Genomic DNA, 12,324 nt, shown 5'->3' with positions numbered 1-12,324 from the left:
GCCACCGAGGTCGTCACCTTCTCTGAAGACCCATTCAGCATAATAACACTGTAAATAAATATATAGGACAAATTACACAAATTGAGCTAGCACCAAAGTAAGTTCGAAACTTGTGTTATGGGATACTAACTCAACGAAACTATATTTTATAACAAATAGATAAACATCTAACACCCGGGCCAACAACTTAGCTTGCCAACTAGCTTAGCTTAACAACTATTTACCTACATAAAATTATCTTGCTCTAAAATAATGCTTGTTGAGTGTTTACTCAACAAGAACAAAAACAAAATTCGCGCTTTGAAGAACTTGACATCTGTCATCTGACATAAATTTAACTTTTTCTTTTTTATGGCCAGGTAGTTTGAATGCAATGTTCCATTTTGGACAGTAGGGCGTGTTGTAAGTATTATCTGTAATAATCCAAAAAGTAGAAATTTGTAGTGAACAGGTGGCGTTATAGTCCTAATTTCGTGAGGAAGGTTCAACACAATAACTTTTATGAAAATTGGCCACGGCTAAGCCAACTGAATCGATGTACACTTCGAGGCAAAATGTTTTGGTGTTCGCAATATGGTTCTGTTTATTTTTTCTGTTTACAAAATTGAAATGTAGTGAAACAACAAAATATAAAAATTATATTTTATCTATGAAAAAATAAGGTTTAAGGTTTATGAAATATCTTGAATATCAGTTTTTGTGTGCATTTTCTTTGCAGAGAGGTGTATGAAATTCCTGTCTCAACCACGCTATCACGTGCAAGCATAATATTGGAAAATGTCTTATATTTTTATACCCTTAAAGGTACAGTTTCAACGGGAATGTCAGTGATAACGTATATCTTTAAAAACCAAGTCAATTTAAAAGGTCACTTTACAATAGCGAGTATTACTGCGCATTTATCCCGCCAGAGTACAGCACTGTATGTTAGGTATACAGAATCATTGCCGGCTTTTGCTAAGTCGATTAAAACTTTTATATTAGAGTACTTTATTAATCCTATGGAAATATTGGTGACGAAATATTGGGAAAAATCGTGTTCCATAAGATAAAAAACTTCGAAAACTATGGAATACGCCTCACGCAGTAAAATTTTCGAGCCAGTAAACGGTCGAAAAAAAGCGCGGGACAGTTCACACGTGAAGAAGACTTATTAAAATATGGACTGTATGAACAGGTAAGATCTTCAGTCAAAATCAAGTTTGTATCAGTTTATCATCACAGTTGAACAAATGATGCAGAACATAACCTAAAATAGTGTTACTATTATTTTCAGGACCAGTTAACCGCCCTTCAGTTTTCTCATGGTCTAAAACTGAAGTCGTAAAAGTGTACTCAAAGACGACAAAGATCTGCTAAACGTGAAACCCGATTTTTGCTAAACGTGAAACGCTAAAAATCAAATATGTGTCGTGGTATATGAAGTTAACCCTATAGACGGTTTTTTGTATTTATATTTTTGATTTGAATAGATTTTGGTTGAAGTGGTTAATTGATTATGTTGTAGAAGTGGTGGTCGAAATCCCACAAATAAGTAGTGCAATTTGAATCAATAGTGTTCAATAATTTATAATAAAGGTATTGTGTTATACAATGGACTTGAATAATTTTTAGCAAATTTGTCTTTTAACTTTTTTAATTCAAGACGAATTTTGTATTTAATTTTTTGAATTTTTCTTTTAAACTCGCACTACGTTTGCGAAGAAGGTATTTTAGTCGTAAATCTTCATAAATATTGAAAATTGGCGCTTTTTGCCTCTATTGGCAATGTTTGTTAACCCTAGTTTTACCAGTAGTGCCATCTGCGCTTATCTTTGGGCAATATGCCCTATTATACCAGTCTATATAAAGCAAAAAGAGGGTTTAATGAAGGTTTAATAGAAATAAAGAAATAAATAAAAATATATTTGCCAAAAACATAAGTACAAATATACAAATTGATGCTAAAATGAATTAAACCTACATGTTTTACCGAATATAGGTATGCAAATATAAATAAATAAAGAGGAGCATGCTATCCACTACAATTATATATATATATATATATATAAATTTTAATAACATTTATCAGTTAATAAAGACTTGAGTCTGAGACTTGCTTTTTTAAATAGATAAGTTTAAGCTTTTATAATGATTTGCAATTTTGTTGTTGTTTGTTTGATTAAATTTTCGGTGGTCCGCAACGTCTGGGAAATAAAAAAGGTATGTGCGCATTGAATACCTGTTCTTTAGTATATAGTAATCTCTGTGGAGTTAAAAATCGGGACTTCTGTAGCTGTAACCCTTTTCCTTGAACCTGATTATGCAGATAGCCACTACAAGAGCACCTGTTACTATATTTACATAATAACGGTTGGTCCTGGCTCACTCATCTGAATTTAGTTGAAACAGTTTTGGCCATAAATGTCTTGCAAATTTAATCACAAATATATCAAGAATATCAATCAAAGAATATGTAAGATGTGTTATCTATGTAAATATTGTTGATTTCAAAGAACTTAGATTTCGATATTTAGTAACACTGTTTACTGTGTTATTAAATATGTCTCAAAAGGTACTCGTATACTGACAGGATTTTTAGTCTTTTCAAATTGTGAGTGTTTCCGTTCGAATTGCACGGTGGGTCACGATGGGTATATTATATCCTCCACATTATGGATGGATAACAAGGATTTGTTATCCATCCATAATGAAGAGCAGCGACCCAGCAGTCGGAACATGAGGCTTGTAAATATATGTTTCATTAATAACAAGTACCTACATTTGGCCGTAAACAATAACAATCCAATGAAAATTCCATACGGATACCGTGAAATAATGTCAGTGATTCATCAAAATATAACTGTGCTTGGTCGCGCGAATAATTAAGGTGGACGAGTTGGCCTGATTTGTATCAACTAATTGATTTAAATTAAATCGAGACGCGTTATAAATCGTGCGCGAATCGCCATGAATTATTCAGACAACGGCCCAAACACGATTTTCTGTTAATGCTATAAGCGATGCATTGTTCGTTCGAACATAATTCCATACGACTGAATGCCAGTACTGTTTTTAATCTTACTATTTACCTACTACATATATATAGTACTAGGTTTATATAAGAAGATAATTTCGAGGAGATTTAAAAAAAAAAGCTAGTCGATAAAAAAGTTTGGTGAAAATTTCTGTGTTGACTATAAGCGTCTGTGAAGGTTCACTCTTGAAGAAACAAATTTAACTGAAGTAATTTTCTTAATAAAACAAAAAGTTTCTAGCTTCTGTTGGTGTTTGGGAACTATTTTTAAAGCATTGATAGAGTATGAATAGTAAAATAATTTATCTACCTATCAAATATTCTAGAAACTTCGATCACCACATATAAGTAACGAGAATTAACATAGGATACCTAAATTGAAAATTTGGAAGTATGTAAAATCCCATCGCCACACACGCCGTTGATGCCAAAAGCTAGAATAATAAACAAACTAACTGGTTACCCTAAGTCCACATAGTGTTTGAACTGCATTGGAGCAGTGCTTCTCAAACTGTTGACCTGTTTGTTAAACTAAAAATTTGACGGAACCCTAGACGAGTTAAAATTCAGTTATGATCAAATCACATGTATCACATTTTACTGAAGCAAAGCCACACAGGAACCGAGATACATAGCATAGGCAACTGAACAATAGTAGCATTCCCAAGGTGGATCGGTAAGGCAGTTGGAATAGGAATTTAAATTAATAATTAAAATGTGTTATTACAGTGTAGCTGACATTTTATTTGTCAATAATATTGAATGTAATGAAGAATTGTAACTGTTATTATGTGCGACATATTAATTAACACAATTTTTTGCATGCTTTTAAAGTAAAATATAATAGGCACTAAGTAATCTATAACATCTTATATCATCTATATTTATGCAAATAAATAATTTCAATTTGAATAGGCTTAGATGAGAGAGACAATATTTTCCCGGATGCGCACATATTTTACGGAGACCTAGGGCTTCACAGAGCACACTTTGATTACCGCTGCATTAGACAAACGCTTCAACTGAAGCACACAACCGCCAGTGTCATAGGCAATATAAACAGGAGAAGTAATTAACTGCCACAAATGTTTGGCTGTCTATCTGCATCGTGCAAATTGAGTGCATGAGTCCAGCGTTGTTGCGTAATTTCATGGTGCGTTTAAACGATAATTACTTGTTTCGGTTCTGTCACGATCTCATGAAATACTAATATACATTTGATACTAGCTTTTGCCTGCGGTACGGTAGCAGTTATTTTTCAGGGATGAAAGGTACCCAAGGTACGGAGAAGGATATATATCCTTCTCCGTACTTCAAATTATATGTATGAAAAATTTCAAGAAAATTGGTTTAACAAACTTGATTTCGCATTTAAGATATTAATTAGAATTAGGACTAATTAGGATATGGTAAACCGTTCTGGCATGATAGTAACTGTTCAAATGAGTTTTTTTCGGCATTTCTTCTTAGTAGTTGATAGCTCTTAAATGCTAGTAGTTTGTAACTTTGATTAATATTAATTTAGATAATGACGTGTAAAAGTGCCTGTGAAGTTCTAGTTTCTGAATAACTCCTTGAGAATGTTATCGTTGCCTATCAGCTACACAAAGTAGAAAGATTTATTCAGAAATTTAATTTCATTTATTTATTTTCATTGTACATTTATGTACACTTAACCTTATATACTTAATCTTATGTGTAACAATACAATCATTCTTCATCTTCACAGGCACTGTTTCAATTCTATCACGTTCCTTTAATCGCCTCGTACGAGTCTCGCGGGAGACCATTGACAATAATAATAAAACTTACACCTTTTGTTTTACAAAAATGCGAGACATTACGACCAGAAGAGTTAACTGATAAGAACCTTTTAAATTAACTGCCCAGCGAAATAATTTGGTCCTTTTTTTTTGTAAAAAAAGTGCCTGTTGCCATAACTCAAGCAGTAAATCAGTCGGAGGTAACAGGGAAATTCTTAATTACTAAGCTTAAAAGGGCAGTAAAAAGCAATGAGGAATTTAATTTTTGCTCCTATGATGTTTTTTTTTGTGTATCCGTATTAGGAATTCGAGAAGGAATCGTGATGGCTTACGTGATTTTTCAGTTTATGTTCTTTGAAGATAATTAAAATTTATTTCTGTTAAGGAATACCTATGTCCAAACTGTGGTAGGTATATTTTTTTAAAACATTTTAGTGTCCACGAAATTCTTTAATTGAACTATGTGTACGTGGCTCTTTTTCTCTTATCGAATATGTTATTGCTGTCACTGGTGTCAGATCTCATTCAAGTCGCCTAAAGGCATCTGACATGACTTTTAGGACTTCTTGCCGGTATCCAAATTAGTGTGCACGTTACCGAATGTTTCCGTTCGAATGGGTTGATTATTATTAACATGAGTGTGAAATGGAGAAGGCAAAATGGTGAATGTGTTTCATTCCACGTAATAACCACGACCCTAGCCACGAGGAAATACATATATGAAGAGGACTAGTAAAATCTTTGTCAAGTTGATTAATACGACACAAATACGAAAAAAATATATATTTCGTGTTCTAGTGTGTTTGCGATTGCTTGCCACTAGATTGCAGTAGTCGTGTCAGATACTTTTAGTCTACTTGAATGAAATCTGACACCAGTATTAATAAGAAGAAATAAATAAGCATCAATGATTTTATAAGAACAGCTTAAAAAAGGTGATGCAACGTCATCAGAGCCATAAATCTGTGTGATTTGTCCTTAAAAAAAAAAAAAAAAAAAAAAAAAAAAAAAAAAAAAAAAAAAAAAAAAAAAAAAAAAAAAAAAAAAAAATTATTTCATTGTTATTTTCAGAAACTGAGTCAGGTATATACATGTTTGTAAATGTTGTGCTCGCTGTTAACTGGTGTTTATGTATCACATTAAACTGCAAGTACAATTTGCTTACTATAATAAGTATTATATATGTATAAACTGTAAGCGTTCCTAATGTTATATAAATAAATAAATAAATTTAAATTTCACAACATTCACAATCTTCTGTGGTACAGTCAACTGCTCAACAAGTTGACCTGTATATCTCTATGTGAAGATGAATTTACAACAAATTGGGCTAGGTTGTTTTGCGGTTGGCTGTACAGAAACAAGGGAAGCACAACCACTGGTTGAACACCGCTGGGGAACTAAAGTAACAAGATTTCATTGGAGATTGAAGTCTCATTCGATTATGTGATGGAAAATGTGATTTGAAACCGCACTTTGGACTTCATTGATCGGTCAATATTGCATTTTTTAAGGAAATTGGTATCTAGTTTCACAATTTGCTGATAATAGCAAACGTTCCAAAAAGTTCTCCGATCTTTTATAGTACCAGAGTATGTTACTTGGAAACATATTATGTAACATACCGAAATAGCGTTAAAATTGAATTTTATAAGTGTTGATTCCAAATCAAACTTTATTAGAAAGTAGTAGTACAAACTCATATGGCACGAGTAGGATACGAACCTGAGACCTTTCGGTCCACAGGTGGGCATCTTAACCACTACACCACCCACCGCTTCTGTGGTGAACCGCTTCAGAAGTTATTGGTGTGTCGATGTGTCGTATCAGATATCAGATTTTGTCAGATATTCTTTGTATGAAAAAATTTTGAGCATAGTGTTAAAATGCGTTTCATAACCGTTGATAATAAATTAAACTTTATAAGAAAGTGGTATTAATAGAGCCTAGATTGATTGTAATACATATAATCTCATTTTAGGCTATTATAATAATTTGTTTATTTGTTCACAACTTACATCTACCTTTACAGGCTAACCCAATTCGATAGTGTAGCTTACAGAAATGACTTTACAACCTATAACAAATTAAAATTAATGATATATGTGTGAATTCACTCAGGGTACAATTAATTTATGTCTTAAGAACTCTTTATTGCACCTAAGTAAATTGGAATAAAATACACTATACTTCACATAAACTCTTTTAATCTTCAAAATAAAAAAAAAAATCCTCATGAATAAAGTCAACATGATTCTTTATTGAACATTGGAAAAAAGAGCATTTTTTAGCTTTAGCTTAATGTAAAGAACTTACTATATCAAGGTTATCACAAAATAAATGTTATACGATTTTGACAACCTCGGTGGCGCAGTGGTAACGTGCTTGCCTCTGAATCGAGAGGTCCCGGGTTCGATCCCCGGTCGAGTCATGATGGAAAATTATCTTTATCTAATTAGCCCGGGTCTTGGATGTTTATGTATTTATGTATTTGTTATAAAATATAGTACCTATCATTGAGTTATATCCAATAAAACAAGTCTCGAACTTACTTTGGGGCTAGCTCAATCTGTGTGACTTGTCCTAATTTATTTATTTATAATATTTTTCATCGAAATGCAAAAATAAAAAAGTATTTGGAATAACACCTTTTTGATTAGTTGTCCGTTCACTAGCCCACATAAACTCAACACTATCTTTTTATATAAGTTAAAACTATGAATAAATTACATATATTTATCAAAACAGCGTCTAAACATATTGTATCATAACGAACTACCCACCAAAATGTACAAAATTCATAATTTATGTAATATATATGGTAATTCATGCAAACACGAGCCGAACAAAATACCACTACATTTAGCCTCCATTTAGTATATTAGGCTTCTTAATCGGGTTTTATAATTAATCGAAATAGATTTGACGACCTCGGTGGCCCAGTGGTAAAGTGCTTGCCTCTGCGAGTTCGATCCCCGGTCGGGTCATGATGGAGAATGATCTTTTTCTGATTGGCCCGGGTCTTGGATGTCTATATATATATGTATATGTTATAGAATATAGTATAATCGAGTCAACACAAGTTTCGAACTTACTTTGGGGCTAACTCAATCTGTGTGATTTGTTCCTATGTATTTATATTGCTATTGCTTGTACATAGGCCTTTACATAAATATTTTTATATATAATTTGTGTGTTACATTATGCGTTCTAAATGTTCCTTTTTTGTATTATCTCCAGTGTCAAATAAAATATGCGTATGGGTTGTTTACAACGTCAACTTTGACGTAAAAATTAACGCGTGCAAAAAAACACAAAGCACTTCGTTTTGTCTAAACGTCATCGGCGCGCCGGTTAAAGTCGACGTCAAATTTGACGGTGCAACTCACCCTGTCTTAGATATAATTCAAAATAACGCAGCCCCTCCATTAGCATAACGTCAGAAAATCAAAACTGATCCGTTTTCTCGCCCTCTCAATATCTGATTTGCATAATTCAATTTGTAAATTCTGCTCCTCAATAACCAGCCATTGACGGCTTCAGATTATGATATGCAAATATTAAGAAATGTTTTTATAAATATATATTTTAAAAAATAGTGTAAATCATCTAGCATACGAACTACACACTAATTTTAGAGTGAGTCGTTAACTTTAAGGTGTGCAGAAAAACTCAAAAGTAGGTAGGTACTCACGCCATTTTATCTAAACGTCGAATATTATTAACGTCAAATTTAACGGTACAACTCTGTTTGTTTCGTACCTATGCATATGCGGCTGAACCGATTTCCATGAAAGATGCCTAAGAACACTCGGGATAAAATTATCTATGATACAAAAAAAAAGTAAACGAAAATCGATGCAACCGATTCATATAATCAATACACAAATTTCACTCTCTGTAAAAGTGTCGTAATGGTTAAGACGCCCGCCTGTGGATCGAAGGGACCCAGGTTCCTGAATCCTACGGAATCCTACTCGTGCTACATAAGTTTGTATACCAATCTGTCTCATGTATAATAGTTTTCATATATTACCACTTGCTTCCGGTGAAGGAAAACGTCGTGAGGAAACCTGCACACTGGTTCATTATTATTTACTTGTGTGTGAAATGGAGAAGACAATGGCAAACCATTAATAATGCCAAGAAAGTTGTTGTGTGTGTTTCATTCCACGTAATGACCACGACCCTCAGCCATGAGGAATACGACCATGAAAAAGAAGAAAAGTGTCGTTATATCAATACAGATGTCGTAAAAGGGGTTCTAACCAAGATTTATAGTGGCCTCACTTTTAATATTAAAGTGTGCTGACAAGGGTGAGCGGTCTGCTGATAAGTACCTAGTTTCCCCATTTTATCAATTCCTTACTGCTATTTTCTCTAGACAGATACTAGCTAATTAGGTTAGGGTTTCGCTCTCTAACAATTTAGGAATAAAGAAGAAGAATTATTTTTGACGCTAGCTTTTTGTTGCATTCAAGAAATTATGTCCGTGCAGTAGGCCGTCGAGGAGTTCCCACATGGAGCCGATCCTAGGTGCACTATCGGTCATGCGTGTAATATGATAATAATAGCTTCCAGGAACCTAATTATAAAATAATTAGAATTTCGTAATTTTAAGTGCACTATCAGATCATGTGTGTGATAATAAATAATATTTCGTAATTTTCGGTGTTTTCGACCAACGACATTGCTTTGGTGATTCGAAATGCTCAATCCGTCCCAATAAAGAAGTCCCGCAGACGTGGCGCTACTGTCGCTGAAAACAACAATGCAGTCTATCTGTTAATGATAGTTCCTCATATTGCCACGGGACTTCTTTCGTGGTGCGATCTCTACAGACCGCTCTGCATTAGTGGGGTTATAAATAAATAAATATATTAGTACAAATCACACAGAATGAGCTAGCCCCAAAGTAAGTTTGAGACTTGTGTTATGGGATACTAACACAACGATACTATATTTTATAACAAATACATAATATAGATAAACATCCAAGACCCGGGCCAATCAGAAAAAGATCATTTTCCATCATGACCCGACCGGGGATCGAACCCGGGACCTCTCAGCTCAGAGGCAAGCACTTTACCACTGCGCCACCGAGGACGTCAAATTTGTACGTCAGGTACTTGTACGGAGTATCTACTAATTCCATGCTAGGCGTACATCCACTAGTGTAAGTCCAAATGGCAGGGTCAGTTACTGTAAATTTATTCATAAGCAATGTATGGATCCCGCGAGACACTCAGTCTGTGACATCAATCACAGTCAGTTGCAGAGGTCTGCCGGGACACACGAGCACACAGATTAAGCAATTGCATTAAAAAAATATTTTATGATAAACTGATTTAAATAAGTATGAATCATGTAACCTATAATATAATTTCGATTGAGTCACGGGTCAAAATCGGTCATTACAAAGCTACAACGCCACAAACAGAACATAAATAAATAAATAAATATAAATAAACATATCAGGACAAATCACACAGATTGAGCTAGCCCCAAAGTAAGTTCGAGACTTGTGTTATGGGATACTAACTCAACGATACTATATTTTATAACAAATACATATATAGATAAACATCCAAGACCCGGGCCAATCAGGAAAAGATCATTTTCCATCATGACCCGACCGGGGATCGAACCCGGGACCTCTCGGTTCAGTGGCAAGAACCTTACCACTGCGCCATCGACGTCGTCATCACATCACATATACAATGCAAGTCAAATTTATGCCTAAAACCCTCTCTATTTCCGTAGAGGATTAAAATACATAATTATTAATAAATATTTGGTCTTTTGTTGATTTTGGGTTTGTTATCTTTAAAATATTGATCATGTCACGTCATGTCCTCTTGTATTTTTTTGGCACGCAGACGGTAAGAGTAGACCACTGTACCAAAGTCACTTTCAGGCGCCAAACAGCAGTGCTTGCATTGTTGTGTTCCCGCTTGAAGGGTGAGACGCAGGCGGTGTGATGTGAGTAGGGGTACTGTGGCGAAAGATCCTAGGCCACTAAGTAGGCAACGCGTGTAACTCTCCTGGAATTGCAGGCGCTTATAGACTTTGGTGATCACTTACCATCTGATGGGTCGCATGCCTGTTTGCCTGCTTGATACCATAAAAAATTACGTGAGTTAGATTCTAAATGAAGTTTAACTTGCTAAGTATTTCATAATCTGTGGTTAAAACTAAATAGTATAGCTTAAACTGGTTAAAGTTTATGAGCACACTGATTCCCGTTTGATATTCCAATGTAAAACACAACGGTCAGAACTAAATTCTATTCAATTCAACACAAACGCGTTTCACAACATTATATCTTACTTTCTTGTTGAAACTTTTGCAGCTTAATCCGAGTTACGAGTTATTCCTCTTCTCCAGAACAATATTCTCGAGAACAATCAAAGTTGCTTTCGCAATTATCTGCGAATGGTCAACTATCTGCTGCAATAATGCTGTGGTAATGCTGCAAGTTTTTAAATACTGCAATGCAGGGATGCCATTGTCTAGATTGTATCTTTTAAAATTGTTGCCTTTTTGTAACATTTTGAAGAGATCTGGGGGCACGGGAGTGCCCCCGCCGGTCAAGCATAAAAAAAAAAGGCACGGCCGTAGCATCCTTTTCTCGAAGCAATTCAGGCCAATAAATTCGTTGTGGATAAAACAGGAAGCGTGCATTTTCAGTAACTAAGTAGCTATTGTATAACGTATGTACACTGTAAATTTCAAATTTTATTCGATCTGTTTATTTAAAATATAATATAATAATATTTATATGATAATAACTTAAGACAGAAGGTACCTTAAGTAGGGACTAAATAAATTAATCGACTTGGTAACATGGATCTCACAACATTACACGGTAGAAAAACTGAGTTGCGAGTCTTGGGTTTTTTACAGCATGTTTTTGATGGCATATATAATAACAGAAGTCGTGTCGTCAAGTACTTTGTAGCTTTGGTAAATATCATTTAATTTAGAATATGACGTGAAATAGTGCCTGTGAAGGCCTAATTTCTAAATAAATGATTTGATTTTGATTTTTTGATTTCTATTTGATGCAGAAATTTCAATTGCCGTTTTTGTTTTAACTGATTCCGATTCAGATTTTATTGCAAATCACAAGTTATATAGGTTGGTTACAAGCACAAGGGCACAGTAAACATAGAGGGCAACTAGATGTTTTTCTTATATTGGAGTTTCCTCGTGTAGTTTTTTTTTTTAACGTTAAAACGATGATGTTGATACAAGTATATAAAACTGACAACCCACAGTCAAAGCTACTAGACGTAGACAGTTGAAATTTGGTATGAAAGTGCTATAATCACTGTAAAAGAGCACTGAGAATTTTTTTTTCAAAATTCAAATTCAAAATTCTTTATTCAATTTAGGATGTTATACATCACTTATTGACGTCAAAAAAATTATTTAAACTAAGTTTACTGCCGGCTTCCAAAGCGCAAGTGAAGAAGAAGCGGCGCAACAAACTTCACCGCAGCCTTTTCTCCAAGGACGTCAATTAACAAATATAGGTCTTAT

The sequence above is a fragment of the Plodia interpunctella genome, chromosome 20 (genome assembly GCF_027563975.2).
Source record: "Plodia interpunctella isolate USDA-ARS_2022_Savannah chromosome 20, ilPloInte3.2, whole genome shotgun sequence".
Lineage (NCBI taxonomy): Eukaryota > Metazoa > Arthropoda > Insecta > Lepidoptera > Pyralidae > Plodia > Plodia interpunctella.
Note: the sequence above shows the minus strand (reverse complement) of the source record.